General features: G+C 33.2%; 1 protein-coding gene across 10 annotated transcripts in view; it reads right to left on the bottom strand.

The window, feature by feature from the left end:
* BCAS3 (BCAS3 microtubule associated cell migration factor) overlaps nt 1-16,882 on the bottom strand; it is an 851,656-nt gene that overhangs the window by 625,427 nt on the left and 209,347 nt on the right. The gene's annotated exons all lie outside the window — the stretch shown is intronic.

Below are 16,882 nucleotides of genomic sequence, written 5' to 3'. Positions count from 1 at the left end.
TCTTCCTAATTCTGACTCTGTATTTTAAGAAGAGGAACATTTTGCAGCTTTTTACATTATCACATAAAATTTATATGGAAGTATCAATTACTTTTTAGCATAAATTGGGCAACCTATCCACCTTCTGCCTTCCATAGTTGCAACAACTCCTAGAAAATACTGGGATGTATATGAATCTTCAGTCCTTAAATATGCAGAAGATAATTATGGAAAAACCAGAACAGAATTAAACCAGGAATGTTCTTCTTTCCACTTAATTAAGCAATATTAATTCTACGTTTCATAGCCTTTTCATTTGAAAGAAATCAGAATTGTTCTACAGAGGAAAAAAAACAAGAAGAAAGTTTTTGAAATGACTGTAGAATGACTATGGGACAGATAGAAAGAAGAAACTGAGGCAGAAATACAGAAAGGAAAAGTAGTCCTAGACAAGGGATGATAGAGAATCAATTATCTAAGCCTGTGTATTTACACCTAACATCCAATTTCATCTATTGTGTTTCCTGCCATTACTATTAATAGTAACACTGAGTCTAGGTCTTGTTGTTTGTTTCCCTCGAATCTGAAAAAATGAATTTAATATTCTTGTCAACACAGATCTACAACATCTGGAAAAACCTACAAGTTCTTACCCAATTCTATCCACAATGAAGGAACATTGGATCAGTCACCAAAAAAACAATGGTTTGCGATCAGAGACACTGAAAACTACCATCTTTACAACCACATTCCCTTCTTGATATAGACAATGGTTCTCTGTGCCTTGATGTTCTCATCTACAAAGTGAGTGAAGGAGACTAGAGCAGCACATAAGACAATAAAAAGCATTCACAAAGAATAAAAGCAATAACTGTAAATGCTGACTTTTTGATTGTGTAGGAAGTTGCTCAAGAGCACAAGCAGGTTCCCTCAAACAATTGACTGCAGTATGCAAAAATGAGGATAAGACTGAATATTTATGCCTCAGATTGGAGGCTAAATTTCTTTACTGGTTTGTTTTGGTTTTTTTATACCTCACAATCAAGAGAAAATAATATTTTTAAATGGAAACGGAATGTGAATAAACATAAAAGAGGGAAGGAGGAGAGACACGAAAAAAGATATAAAGACAAAAAAAAATACTTAAATCAAGGAAGATCATAGAAATGTTGCAACCAGTATTGCTTACAAAATTTACCTCACAGTAAGCTATGGAACAGGATTTTCCAATCTCTTATTGATTCTAAGAGGAAGTGCCTAATCAATGTCTATCATCCTTACTAGTTGTCTACAGAGCAAATATGTCAGTCATTAAGCAAACTTTTAACCTATCTCCATCATTAGTAGAAGACCAGCCAAGAGGGAATCTCTAAGATTACAGCAATGGGATTATCTTTTTTTTTTACTACAAAGAAGAAAGTATCTTTATCATGGATAGTAAAAACTGGAGTTATGATTCAAAAGAATAGAAAGCAGATATAACCAATTCTATGTCAACAAATTGGTAATTGTCAACAAATTGTGAAAAGATACCAAACTTTAAGAACTACTGGTTCAGTGCTGCTAGAATTTGCAAATAATAAATTGCAGAATACTGCCGAAACTTCTGATTATGAAAGGCATAAGAAACCTAACTCTATCCCAAGATAATAGTGTGGAAGGGTAGAAGCCAGCTTTAAAGTTTTTATTTTTTATCCTAATCCTAAATGTTTATGCACAAGCAAACCCTAAATAAACATGCTATTCCAATGATAGCTTTATTTTAAATAAACTATGATTAATCATGAAATGAAAATATCAAACATTAAGCTATTATTTAATGAATTATTAATATTTAAATATTAAATATTAAAACAGTAAATAGTTACTCAGTCTAGAACAAAGGAAATATAACTATCCAAACTCTACATGTTTAAATCTTCCTTTATAACTACTGTTGGAAAGAAGAAGGAAGAAATGTTTGTTGGGGGTATTGTAGGGATGTCAAAATCAGAAATATCAAATTCAAGCCAAGATTGAGATATCAAAAATACTGTCACCATCCTAAGCTTTGCATAATATGAAGATATCAGGAGGCTATGAAGAAAAAAAACATTTAGTACTTTTAGTTTGTAAATATAAATAAGTCCTTACATTTCAAAGTCTCTTGGTTATGAGTTAAACTAACTTCCTCTCTTAAGAAATCTGAATCAGTTTAACCTTATTAGGTGCTGTTATTTAGGCCTTTTTTTAACCTTGCTAATGAGTAACTGGCTTTAGCCATTTACAAAATAGGGCTAAAGAACTATCTGCAGTGAATTATTCACCTCCCATCAGCCTACCAGATTACTCTTTTGGTCAACCAAAAGAATTGGGGAAGTTGTTCTTTCCCCGGCTTAAAAAAAAATGAAAATATTTTAGGTGAAGTACTTTAACTTCCTCAGTTGTATAAAACAAATGAGAGGTGATGGAAAGGATAAGCGTGTGACATATACTAGTAAAAAAGTCATGACAGACTTCAGCAACTCAGGCAACTATCTGAAAAAAGAGAGAAGAATTACTGATCTCCACTGCTGAAGGCAATTTCCACTTGTGAAGGATCCCCTGCAACTTATTGACCCTTTCCTTCTCTTTCCTCCCCAAGGCCTCCACTAACGTCTCCCTCACTTATCTCTTTCTGGGGTGGAGATAATTAAATGAGAAAACTGAGGTCATTCAACAGAAGTTCCTTCTTCCCCCTTTCTTTTCCCTACAATAGCCATTGACATCAGCCTTTATTCTCTCCTCCAAAGTCTGGGACAATGAGGTGGCCTTTTTCCTTTCAAGGGAGATTATAAAACTGCACTTCTTCTCTTCTCCAACAAACTAAATTACATCCTCAAAAGTTTTCACATATCCTCTACCTGTCTTCAGTCTTCAAACATGTCAAAATTTCCCTCAACTTTCAAAAAATCTTTTTTTTTAAGTTTTTGCAAGGCAAATGGGGTTAAGTGGCTTGCCCAAGAGACCACGAAACTAGGTAATTATTAAGTGTCTGTGACGGGATTTGTACTCATGTACTCCTGACTCCAGGGCCAGTGGTGCTCTATCCACTGCCTAGCCACCCCCAAAAATCTTTACTACACCCTACATTCCCCTAAAGCAGGGGAAGGGAATATCCAGGCCCCAAGCCATTTGGTCTGGTGTTGCCAAGACAACAGCAGGTGGGACTCAAAAAATTCAATAAATCTAACAGCTTTTTAGGAGTGATTTAATTATATATTTGAACAAATATAGCAGGCCCATGATATTAATATCCAAATGGCCCTTTGCAGAAGAAAAGGTTCCCTACCCCTTCTTAAAGCTCTAGAGTTTTATCTCTTCCTTCCTCAGGCAAAGTCCATAAAAAAGCTGTTTACACTTACTACCTAAAATTCATTTACTCTTACTCACCTCAAGACCCTTTGCAATCTGGCAACAGTCCTCACTCAACTCTTTCAAGAGTCACCAATTATGTCTTAATTACCATATGTGATAGTAACAAAAGTATTAAGTTTTATATGACATGATGAAAAGGGAAGTAAGTAGAGCCAAGAAAATAAAGTCAATTATGAATAAAACACTGGAAATGGAGAGGACAATCAACTAAAAAATTAGAAATTTTGTTGAAAATTGAAAAGCAAACTAGTTCTCAAGGCAGTTCATTCGAGAGGTAGGGGGGTCTACAAGGAGCAAAATTGCATATATTCTCATGGCCCCCCCTATATATTGATTGATTTTAATGGTCATTTTCTTCTTTCTCTTTTTTCTTAAAAAAATTTTTACTAGTTACACAAAATTGGATTCTGGAAGAGTGATAAAGGGGAAAATTAAAGGAATAAAAAAATTATACTTAAAAAATAATCAATTTTCATAAAAAAATTTTTACTTCATACTTTCCTAAAGCCTTAATTAAAACTTCCTATCTTGACTCTAGCTATCAAATTACAAATGCTAAATAGCACTACTATCTCCAAATGCCAGTTGTAAAATCTACTGAGATGCAGAAGATTATCTGACCCACAATGATCACAGAAGTATGTATTTTAATAATTCTATCTCTATTTCACAATTTTATTTTTCTTTCAATAATCTGTTTTCTATAGAATCATTTCAGAAATGCTCTAATCCAATACTCTAACTATAGAAATAGGGAAACTGACAACTAGAGAGGTTACATGATTTGACCAAGGACAAACAGATAGTAACTGGCAGAGATGGGATTAAAAACCAAAATCTTTGACTGAAAAGTCAATATATTTTCCACTGTACCACCTGCTATTCATATACTAAAGAGCTTAAGAGGATCTACATTTCTTCAATAAGTCAAGTATTTAAGCTTTATGAATAGTGATTTTCCTAATTGAATTTACTTCACTCACTTCCAAGTCTTAACATGTGTTACAGATCCATGAGGTTGCCAGACAGACCTCCAGATAAAATTAGCATTAATGTTTATAGTTATAGAGGGAGCACTGGTCTTAAGAGTCAGAAGGATGGGCATTCAAATCCAACCTCAGATAACTTGATATTTATTAGCTGTTAAGTAACTTAGGCAAGTTATTGCCTCATATCTAGGGCCATCTCCAGTCACCTGATTCATATCTGGCGACTGGACTCAGATGACTGTGGAGGAGAAAGTCAGGCTAGCTGACTTAGCACAATACCCCCTAACTCAAATGCAATTCATGTGCTTATCATGGCATCACCTCTCTGATGTCATGGTGGATTTCAAGAATGAAGGACAAACATTGTTATTATAAAAACAAACAAAAATATCTAAATCAGGATAACTAAAGTCTTTTATGATATATTTTCTATTGTGCATACAACAGATAATTTATGTTTTAATTTTTAATTAAGAGTGAAATAATTTACTTAAAAATGCACATAATAATGTTGTATACTTCACTTAAGCTAGGAACAAACATTTTCTTACTCAAAAGAATACCTCTTCTCTTTGCTCCTCAAGCTTCCCACACTACTCCCTCCCCAAAAATTCTTTGTTGAACATAAACAATCCAGCATGGAATTATATTTGATAACAATTAGAAATTGGAGAAATTTATTACTGGGGAAAGTGATATGGTCAGATTTGCATTTAAGGAAAAGGAAACTAAACTCATACTTTAACAAAAAATTAGAGACTACTCAAAGGAAATAAAAAAATTTCTTTTCCCTATCTCAACACCATTCTTTATAGGTGAAATCTCCAAGAAGAGATAAATGTTCTACTTTCCAAACCCTTAATTCCTCCTCAATGCAATCTTAATTCTAGCCCTAAGGAAGGAGAGAAGAGGAATGAAGGAAGGAAAAAAAGAATCAAAGAATAAAGAAAAAATCAGGGAAAGGGAAAAAAGGAGAAGAGAAGAAAAAAGTTAAAGAAGAAATGGATGGAGGATGAAAAAAAGGAAAGGAGAAAGGGAAAGAAAGAAAAGAGAATTGGGGATCAAACTACCAGAAAAACAAAATGCCTGTGTAGAGGAGATGAATTTCGAGAAAAGATAAAGGGAATCTAATGATATCCAACAATTTTATTTTAAAAATGAGGAAACTTAGAGAAGTGGAACACTCAGATTTAATTAGTAGGTCAGGAAATTCAGGAAAAGAATGCTTACCTCTTGACAGAATCCAGTGGTCTTTTGATATACAAAATTCTTTCATCAGTAATTTTTGGGGTTAGAGAAATTGGGATATATGTAGATATGTGTCTATTTAAAAAAACTATTTCTAGTATGAAAAATGTGAGAGTAGCATGATGGTACAAAGAAAAATTGTAAAAGTCCTGAGTTCAAGTCCCACCTCAGATATAAATTAGGCAAAAGAAGCTAACCTCCTTCATTCTAGGGTTCACTTACCCAAAAGAAATCATATGATCAATCCCCATCTCATTTTAAGTACTTTCTAATGGTCAAGAGGAGTCTTAAATATAATTTGGAAGGAGAAGCCATTCATCATAGACACTGTTTTCAGTGATTCCCTCATTACATTAGAAGGAATCAGCCATGTATAATTAGTTAATATTTGATCTGATAATGACCTTAACTTTCTTAAATGTCAAAAAATGTTTAATACATTCTGTTCTTTTGCTGCAAAAATCCCTGAAAATCAAGTGAAGTTTATCATTTTTCCATTTCCACTTTTGGAGCTGCTTAACTGAAGATACAGTACACCACAAGGCTTGTACAATGTTGGGACAAAAAGCAAATTGTTTTTCTTCTCTCCAAAAAAAAAAAAAATCACTTAGCACTGGAGTCAGCAGAACAGCAGCCACTCAGCAAAAGAAAGGACTAACAATATGACCTGTGCTCACTTCATTAGCCAATCCTTACAAGCATGACCCTGCTAAAGATTAACTTTTACCTCCACTAAACTTTGAAAACAACTGAAGAAAAAAACAGATCTTAGGCAGTCTTGGGCATAATTCTAACGTGTTTACAATAAACACTAGCAGAGAGAGAAGGTAGGGCTAAGCTGTTCGAAGGACCAAAGTTTCCAAGTTTAAATAGAGCTACAGAGAGGTCATCCAAGAGAAGAGCACTAAGTGAAAGTCTTTCCAAAAGCACAGGCAATCATGCAAGTACTTAACAAGCAACGAGAACACATTCCAATTTTAAATAGAGTCCTTTTGGAAAGTTGGCCCTCATCAAGAGGTGAATTATAGAACATTAGCACATCTGACAAAAATTGATTTAAATGCCTCTGAGTAATACTAGATCTTATAGTTTCTGCTAGAGGCACTCATTGGCAGTCTACTCAAATAGGTTCCTGTCACTTTTTTAAAAAAGGATGCCAGCAAAACTTTGCATTTTATAGCCACAGTAAATGTTGAACATGGTACCTTTAATTAGTTATTTACAGAGGTAGTGTTTGCTAAGCATGCTCTATGAATAATGGATCACAGAAGCATGGATAGAAAACTATAAAAGATCTCAGAAGCCAAAGTACAATACTTTCATTTTACAGACAAGGAAATTGAGGTCATGAAAAATCAGTTGTTTTGCCTGAGGTAATTCAGGAAATAAGAACTAGAGTCAGAATTTGAATTCAGGTCTATTGATCTCAGAATTAATGATTTCTCCCTGACCATATTCCAAAGTAGGTTTCTGGGAACATATATAATAAAGGATATTCCACCAAACCAAATTACCAGATTTCTTTCATAAAAAAACTTTGTTTAAGGGTAATTTTTACTTCTGAGTAGGCTACACATTCTCCTTGTTTGTCATTGAATAGTTTGTTTATTCTCTAAACTTTCAAACTTTATTTATCAAAAAAAGAATGTAAGTTTTGTATATAGTATCTATTTTGCTAAGAAACAGAAAATGCATTTTAAGAATGAAGCATCATCAAATATCAAAAAATTCAAACAATGTGATTATTTCAAAAGAAAACTGTAGTCAGATTTTGTTTTGCATCTACATATTTTGGATTTGGGTTTGGTTTGGATTTTTTAAAACCATTTAATAGATGTCAGGCCCATTTGGCAGAATTTTTTATTAACTAAAATAAAATTAATCTTTCTACTATATTTTAAAAATTGCAATAAAACTAAAAATCTTTTGTGACTAGAACTGTAGAAGCTAAAATGTGCAAGTAGCATCTCCAAATGATTCAGTAATACCACCAATAAAGTTCATATACTCTGAAAACAAAATATTAAAATGTTATTTTTGTTCCTTACTTATAAATACTGTCATCTTCACAATAATCATCTTTAATTCTATAAAATAGATTGCCTAAAAAGTTTAGTAGAGCGAAAAGACCAGATCAAAAAAACAAAACAAAATCTTGAACCAAAAAAAGCAAACTAGTGAAACATGAGAAGGGAGAATAGCAGAGCAGAATGGGCAAAGAGTTTTGGCAGGAAAATATTTCTATAGCTGTCTGGTAATCTAAGAAAAGTTAGTCTATGAATGAGGAATGTAGAAGTAAAAGGAAAGGCTCAAATTTGATCTAACCTGTGCCCCAGAAGAAGAGGCATCACAAAAATCGTCACCATAAAATATTATTTATCATAAACTAAGTAGAACAAATGTCACAATCTCTTAATCTTATAGTATTACAGGAAAAAAAGCTAAAACTTACTATTTGTACCCTGATATATCTATCATATTGTCATTATTTTAGACACTGTAGTCTAGTATGTCTTGATTACTTTCCCTAAAGTCCTTGGAATATGAGCAAATAAAAATCCTGGTCAATTCAGGGTTAACATCAGATTAAATTATAAAAGTAAATAATGAGGAAAAGCCTAACATCAAATTTTAACAAACTTTGATATTGTTGATGATAAAGGAATACTTTCTTGGTTCCAGAAGGCTATCACTCTAATTTTTCAACTGTTCTTGGCTCATTTTAATTGCAACTCTGAACTAAGCAAGGTAGCTTTCACATAGTAGGCACTACTAAATGCCTATTGACTTAGACTAAATCTAAAGAGAACTGATAAATTGACTAATATGCCTAAAAGTCGCCATGTGGCACAGGAATCTCAATAAGATAACCTGGGTGTACTTCTGACAGGGAAATGAACAAAATCTTCTCATTAAGGTTGCAAAATTCTTCTAACTTGACAAAAAAGCAAAGGCATCGATTCTTTCTTATCTTAAAAATGGAAAACAAAACCCTCAATTATCCAAACTGAACTTTACAATTAAGATTTCCTTTTGATTTAACATAAGACAGGAATATAACAACAAAAATAAGAAATAGCTAAAACTTTGAGACCTGTAACATAAAGGTAATTAATATGAGGTGATCATTTACAGCAAATATATACATGTCCATATCTTCCTGGTATAAATCAAATGGAAATATGAATCCTATGAAAAGAATTAGAATCATTTATGAATTAATTAAATCTAATTACTGTTTAACACTTTCTTTTTAATGTGTATCAAAATCAAAGTTTTAAAAAGGAAGTGCCATATGAGGAACATAATTTTCTTCAAGGTAAGTGCACATACTCACTTAGGAACTCCACAATCATGCACATGCACTTTGGGGATTACATATCTACATCTACTGAAGAGGTCCTGAAAAATTAGTGCTAATGACATCTATCGGGCTTTGCCTTTCATTATCATCATCTTGCCTGGGTTTTCAGTTTCCAGTAAAACAGCAACATCAGTAAGCTGCTCCTGTCCACCTTTTCTGTGTCATCACAGACAAAAGTGTCTCCTTTCAGATCATATTGTCTGTCTTCCTTTCCCAAGTTCCTATCGGATCTCTCTACTTTTTCCCTCTCCTTCCTTGGCATAAAATGCCAAGATAGCTACACTGATGAGCATAATTGAGCCTATTTCTCTTACAGTGCAAGCATTGTATTCACATATATACACACACCTTGGGAGCTTGTATTGAACAGCAGCTTTCAAACTATTTTGTATAGTCTGATGATCTAATGATTTCCATTAAGCTGTGTAATTAGATTGCTTATTGTCACTATAAGGGTTCATCAAAGAAGGTTGGCATTTATTACAACCTGGCTGGAAGACCACCAATGCCTACATGTAAAAGTATAAAACATGTGGCAAGATTCCTCTTTAAATTATACAATCAACAACATGCCAGTGTCTTGTATGATACTAGGTTTAATTAACATTCACCAGTATATACTACCATGGGTGTGTGCAACTTGAACTTAAGTCAGAATGCTTGAAAAAATGTTTTATTAATCTGCAATTTTGACCAACTATTGATTTAAGGAAACACTCCCACAAGGGTCTGAAGAAGGGTAGAGAAACACAAAACATTTTCTAAATTATAAAGCCTAAGTATTATTCTGTGGCCTTACCAATGAATGCTGCAAAGTTGATTGTAATTCTACTAAAATAATAGACTTCAGAGAAGTAAATGGCTATCTTTACAAAAGTCATTGTTCACAGAGAATCATTAATGGCATCAAGATAACAAATACATAGGCAAGCATATTTTTTGTTCAATTGAGACAAAATCTAAGATTGATGTTTAATGCCATGAAAAAATTTGTCATAACTGACTGCTCACTATAAATGAGATTCACTGCCACTAAAAATCCAGGGGGAAAATAGCTCCGTCTTTCAATCCCTGAACTGAAGTTGTTCTCCAAGATTCTAGTTTAATCTCCTCTATTCTCTATATTCTCTCCTTCAGGCATCCTATTTTCCCCATATTAATGCTTTACTATTATGGATTAAGGTACTTTTTAAAGGATGGAGCTCAGCTCCCAAAAGGTACCTACCAGTTTTATGCCTTTGTTTGAACCATGAAAACACTAATTCATCAAAGGAAATATTACCAAATCTGCATGAAAAACATTTAGGAGAGAAAATTCTTCCTGAATAAATAATCTGTCAGCAGGACATTTACACAGTCCAAAAAGAAAAAATAGGTACATAAAATAGTGCAATTAAGCAACCTCAATGCCATCATAATCCAACCTATCACATATAATTTTTTCTGTACCTTGATTACTCTGCACCTGCAATATTTTCAAAATGAGTCTCAAATATGGCTACATCACCTCCTACTGGCTAAATAAACTGGTTGCTTAAAGTCCCAAGGATGGGTGGACATATTAATGCATAGTCACTTCCCATTTTTCTTTCTACTCAAACTTCAAATATACCACTATACAGTTGACTCCAACATCTTCATTTCTAGTCTCGTTTTCTCACATAATGTTTCTATTTCCAAATATCTACTGAGACATCTATATGTAGCACAGCAGTTCATCAAACACAACAAAAAATAAAAATCACCAAATCTCTCAAATTTGGTTCCTTTAGATTTTCCTATCTCTACTGATAAAACAATTATTCTTCAAATCACCACTCCTGCACAAAACCATACTAACCTTGATTTTCCAATCTTCTCAGCAAATTGGTGGCTGTCCTATCAATTCCAATTCAAAATTACAGAATGGCACTTTCAGGATAAGAAAAGACCTCAGAGATATGTCTTGTTTGTATTTCCCCCTTATCTTTCCACTAAAATGATTAAAACTTCTTTGGTTACTTTATCTCTTGTCTTCTCTGCCTCCAAATCAAGCTCCATCCTGTCATCGGATTAATGTATTTAAATTGCTCTGATCACAACACCATCTCTTCTATAGTATTTAAAGACTTCTCACTGATTATTAAAATTATTCTAGATGCTTTGTCTTTATACTGATCACTCTAAATTTGGCAATTTTAGTGGCAATTCACATCTTAAACTTGATAATCCACGTAAATAACTAGTAAAATCATCATTTTAAAAAAGACAGCAACTCTATCTCTCCCAACTCTCTCTGCCTATATAGTACAATGCAGTTCATATTCCAACTACTGGAAAAAAGTTTTGGTACTGACCTCAGTCAAAAGTGAGCTCTTCTCTCTTGAATAACAAATGGAATTTGGCACTACCTTTACAATATTGTTTCTATGTTTCCTTTCATGATGACTAAAAAAATTGCGGTAATGTAAAAAAATTTTGTTTGAAAAAAAGAATCTACATTCCTCTATTCAATTAGATAGCTTGAGAGTCTAGAACTCTATCTGACCACATGAAAATTGGTGTAAAAACCCTATTCTGAAGGTATAAATGATAATCTTTTTTTTTTTGCAAGGTAAATGGGATTAGGTGGCTTGCCCAAGGCCACACAGCTAGGTAATTATTAAGTCTGAGGCCGGATTTGAACCCAGGTACTCCTGACTCCAGGGCCGATGCTCTAATCCATGGCACCACCTAGCTGCCCCATAAATGATAATCTTAAAAAAACAAGGATTTTATATATAGTGAGTATCAAGCCACTTGGTCCTAAATGAATTATAAGCTGCTTGTCATTTATGAAGTCCCTTACTTCATTCCTAGAGACTTTAGACTTACCAAATCTTTCCTTCATAACGTGAAGCACCAGAAGAATACAGCAAAGGCTAACACCCAAACCATACTTGTCTCAGCAGTTCAATGAGACCATTGTTTAAAAAAAAAAACTCAGTAAGACAAGTAAAGGAAAGTTAAGTAGAGAAATAAAAAGAGGGATAGAAGGCATTCAAGAACAGTGTCAGCAAATTGACCCCATATTTTAGTTTCATAAATATGGTGGTTTCTCATTACACAGAAAATAGAAGTCCCTAATATGAAAGAGACCAGACTAGTGAAATTTTTATCAGGCAACCAATGAACCAAAGAGATATTTGCAAACCAAACTGGCTATTTTACAAGAATTTGATGTCTTTAAGTCACTGTAAAGTGATTTTTAAGAGAAATCAAATTCCTCATCATCTTAATAAATCTATTTGGAGCCAAATGGATAATATTTCTGCCTGTGGTAACTATATAAAGAGGCCTATGAAAGTGTCCCATTGCTTTTGCTGTTGTTTTGATATTTTGTTGTCCTAGTCATAAGATACTGTCTTCCTCTTCAGACAGAACATTCACTACCGCCAAAATGTTGCAAGTCTACTCATCTCAGAAAGGCAGCAACTTCAGACTAGTTAGTCCAGAAGAGGCAGCCACAGTACAATTGATGCAGCTAAGAGACTTCCTGGGAAGGGCTTAGGGAAATGAAGTTCATCATTGTGAGTCCTAATTCAGGACTAAGACACCATAACCTCCATGATTTTCTTTGTCCCACAAGTATTTGGGGAATATTTTACACCAGGAATTTACAGCTTTGGAATAAAGAGAGTCAAAAATATACTGGTTCTTACTGGCTTCCACAGAAAAACATTTATTATATTGTATGGGAAAAAATGTACCTCTTCACAAAGGGAACCTCAATTTTCTTATTTATTTTAGAGAAGTGTTCAGTGCTTTTAAATTTTAAGGTGAAAAAATGTTATGCCACTTAAATCTAAATAAAGAATAAAGTAGGGAATGACTGCAATCTAATAAATTTGATTCGATTCCCTATATAATTTAGAAATGAGTCCTTTATCAAAAACACTACCTGTAAAAATTGTTTGCCAGTTTTCTATTTCACTCTAATCCTGGCTGCATTGGTTTTATTAATGCAAAAGCTTTTTAATTTAATATAGTTAAAACTATACATTTTACATTTTATAATGTTCTTTATTTCTTGTTTGGTGAGAAATTTTTCCCCTTACCATAGATCTGACAGATAAGAATATTTCTTGAATCCTTCATTGGTCTATAGTATTGTCTTTTATGTCTACATCCTGTACCCTTTACTACCTTATTTTCTGATATAGTATATAAGATGTGGGTCAATGCCTAGTTTTTGCCATACTATTTTCAATTTTTCCAGGTATTTTTTGAATAGTGAGTTCTTAACCCAGAAGTTAATGTTTTTGGTTTGATCAAACAGTGGGTTGCTATAGTCTTTTACTACTTTTTTCTTTTGTACCTACACTAATAAACTGATATATTACTCTATTTCTTAACCAATATCAGATGATTTTGATAACTGCTGCTTTATTATATAGCTTTAGATCTAGTACAACTAGACCACCTCTCTTTACAATTTTTTTTCATCAATTTCCTTGATGTTCTTGAACTCTTGATGCTCCAGATAAATTTTGATATTATTTTTTCTAATACTATAAAATAGTTTTTTGGTAGTTTGATTGTTAAGGCATTGATAAGTAATTTAATTTGGATAGAACTATCATTTTTATTATATTAGTTCAGTCTAACCATGAGCAATTGATGTTTTTCCAATTCTTTAGATCTGACTTTATCTGTGTAAAAGAATGCAAATTAAAATTAACTCATAAATTTGCAAATGGATGACTGTTGAAGAAATACCATAGCATGTAATTCAAAAAAGACAAAATTTCAATTTTTTTTTAAAAAAAAGTAAGACTAGGCAGCTAGATGGTGCAGTGAATAGAGCACCAGCCCTGGAGTCAGGAGTACCTGAGGTTCAAATACAGCCTCAGACACTTAACAATTGCTTAGCTGTGTGGCCTTGGGCAAGCCACTTAACCCCATTTGCACTGCCAAAAAAAAAAACCTTAAAAAAAAAAAACTAAGAAAAAATGAATCAAGACTACTGAATCGCTTCATGACAAGAACTTTCCTTAAGCTACCCAGGTTGAGGATCAATCCAGTCAATTCCTTTCCTAACTATTTGGAGATCAAGCTCACCAAAGCAAATCTGAAAGGCAATAATGCTCATCTTCCCACCTAGACCAATGGAGAACTGTTTTTAATATCAATTCAAAAAGTTCTGGTAAGGCAGACTTTTGAAGGGAATAATTTCAAATGGCCAAGTCTCAGTCATATTTGGACCAGTTCTTCTCTTCTTCCATGACACAAGCTTTCCTTTGGCTACAGTACCCAGGTTGTTATGAAAGAGAAGGCTGGAATGCTAGTGGAAAGAGACAATTTTGAGCACTAAGTCTGCCTTAGCTCTGCTGATAAGTGTTGAAGAAGAATGACTGTCCATTTGAACTGATGGATAAACATACAAATAATAATAGAAAGGCTTTAGCTTCACATTCAGACAGTACTTGATTGTCTATATTAATTCTTATATACCATACCATCACAGATTAGGGCAACATCTGGTGAAATTGTTGTGCTAAACCAAAAAAAGATAAAATAAAATACCCTGGACTTGTGCTGCAAAAACACAATTACAATTTTACTAGATAAACAAAAATCTCATCTAAAAACAAATGATTTCCAGGGTCCAGTGTGGAGTTAACCGTTTTAATATTGAAAAAAAAAAAACAAACAAAAAACAAGAGAAAATAATACAATGAAAGGGCAATATAAAAACAGATAGCTACTTTATAACTTAAAGCTTAAAGCTCTTCATGTTGATCCCCAGCACAAGTACTTAAAGAAAGCAAATGTGAGAAATAAACTGGAATCCTTGAATAGTATAAATGATTTATCATTATTTTTGTTGAAAGTCAGGTAATTTATGTCATACTTAAAACTCTACAAAAGTTTTTCAACCATAATCTTTCTTACATCTTTTCTTCTTGGAATTTGGAAGATAGAGATATAGTAAAGAGGAGAGGCAAAGGAGGAGGAAAGATTCTGACTACCAAAAAAAAAACTATTTCTAAAACTTTACACTAGGGAAAAAATCAAAATCAGCAGCTTGTCTTCTTATATCACGGACTTTTAAAAACTACTTTGGTATTACCTAAGATTTTTTAAACAAGAATTTGGTTTCATTCTTAAAAGAGAAAGAAAAATAATATGTGTTAAAAATAAATGTGTATTTGGATAAAGAGAAAAAGCTACCCAACTTTATGCTCATCATATTCTTAGTTTCTCCAAAATTTTGAAAACATCAGGATATATATAATTTGTGATTTTCATCAACAAAAAATAGTAAATATGATAGCTTCATACTAACTCCAAAATTGTAATAAATTAGATCTTATTGGATATTATTGGATACAACGTATGGCTTTTCTTTCAAATTAGATCCAAATCTATTTCCCTTTCCACCTACAATTAAGTTCATTCTATTTTAATCTAGTACTATCACTGATAACTATAATCTAGCCTTGAAAAAGTCAAGAAGTAAATTTTATAACTCCTTCAATTAAGTGTGTAATAACATAGACTTCCAGTCTGGTAAATGTTTCTATAGAGGATTCCTAATAAAGGGAGAAAATGACACCTATTGGTAACTTTAATGTTACCCCCCCCCCCCCCCGGCAGAGTTCATGTTGCCCAGTATATAGGGCTATAGTTTCTAAAACCTGGAGGTTTTCTAAATGTATCCCCCATCCCTCTCCTCATCTAGCCCCACAAAAAAACAAACAAGCAAACAAAAAGCCCTAGCTAATCATGTCAGAAACTGAGTGGTGATTTCTTGGGAATTTTCAATTTTGTTCTCTAAGTCCAAACTATAAAAGCTTTGAAGAAGCTTTTTCAAAAAGCTCTATATGTCTGTTTTGGGTTGGGCATAGAGAGAAATGAAAAAATTACCACTACTAGGAAGTTTGGGAGTTAAGTATAAATTTATGGTGGGTATATAGGCAACCTGTCTCTTTTTCAAAGACAAGAGACACATATTTGGTTCCTTTAACCATGGATAGCTAGGTGCTACTGATAGAATCATGGAGTAAAAGTACAAAAAATCCTAGTAGTTTGATCACCCTGTTTTTTTGACTTACTGGCCTTTACCCTGCAGCTCAGTAGTAAGGAAAATTAGGGAAATAAAGAGAAATGGGCCAAGTGGAACAATGCCTCACACTTCGATGATATGATTCCACTGACCTAATGTGGGTGATAAAATAAGGAATGAAGGAAAGACCGTACAGCAGTTCACCCAACAATTTCCAGAAAAAATTTATATAAGGTCATATGAATGTGAAAGCAATATATTATTGTATCAATAGTTACAATGAATTGCAAAGAACTAAGAAACTAATTTTATCAAGTCATAAATCAAATAAAGCTACTCATGGTACTAGCAAACACAGTATGTGATAACAAGATTTTACAATCCTACAGCAAAGGGTGTTTCTGCTGTATTTCTAGGTAGAGACCTAGAGACACCACTACTATTGATCCACAGAGTACTGGTTACTCAACTATGGAAAAAAACTGATAGGGAACAAAATAATAAATAACTGATACTGAAAATGTGCTTCAAAGTCTGAAAAAGGCTTTATTTAAATTAGTTAATTTAAATCCCACAACATATAAGAAAACCAGGTGGTAAAGGTTAAGTAAAATGTCCATGACATACTCCTAAAAAAAGTCAGCAGAATCTGAACTCACTTCTGGACTCTACATTCAGCTCACTTTTAAGTTCAACACACATATTGAGTATCCTACACAAGGGGCTAAAGGCCATGATTTTCTTGGGATTCCTCACAGCAGCCACTCTCCCAAATTGTAAAGGAAGTTTCTTTTCACATTTACAGAAAAAAAAAAAAAAGATAATGCATAGAAAATATTTAATTACATTTTTTAATCTTTCTGCATCTATTAGCAACAT

This window comes from Macrotis lagotis, chromosome 2 (assembly GCF_037893015.1).
Source record: "Macrotis lagotis isolate mMagLag1 chromosome 2, bilby.v1.9.chrom.fasta, whole genome shotgun sequence".
Classification (NCBI taxonomy): Eukaryota; Metazoa; Chordata; class Mammalia; order Peramelemorphia; family Peramelidae; genus Macrotis; species Macrotis lagotis.
Note: the sequence above shows the minus strand (reverse complement) of the source record. Positions and strands in the feature narration are given on the sequence as shown.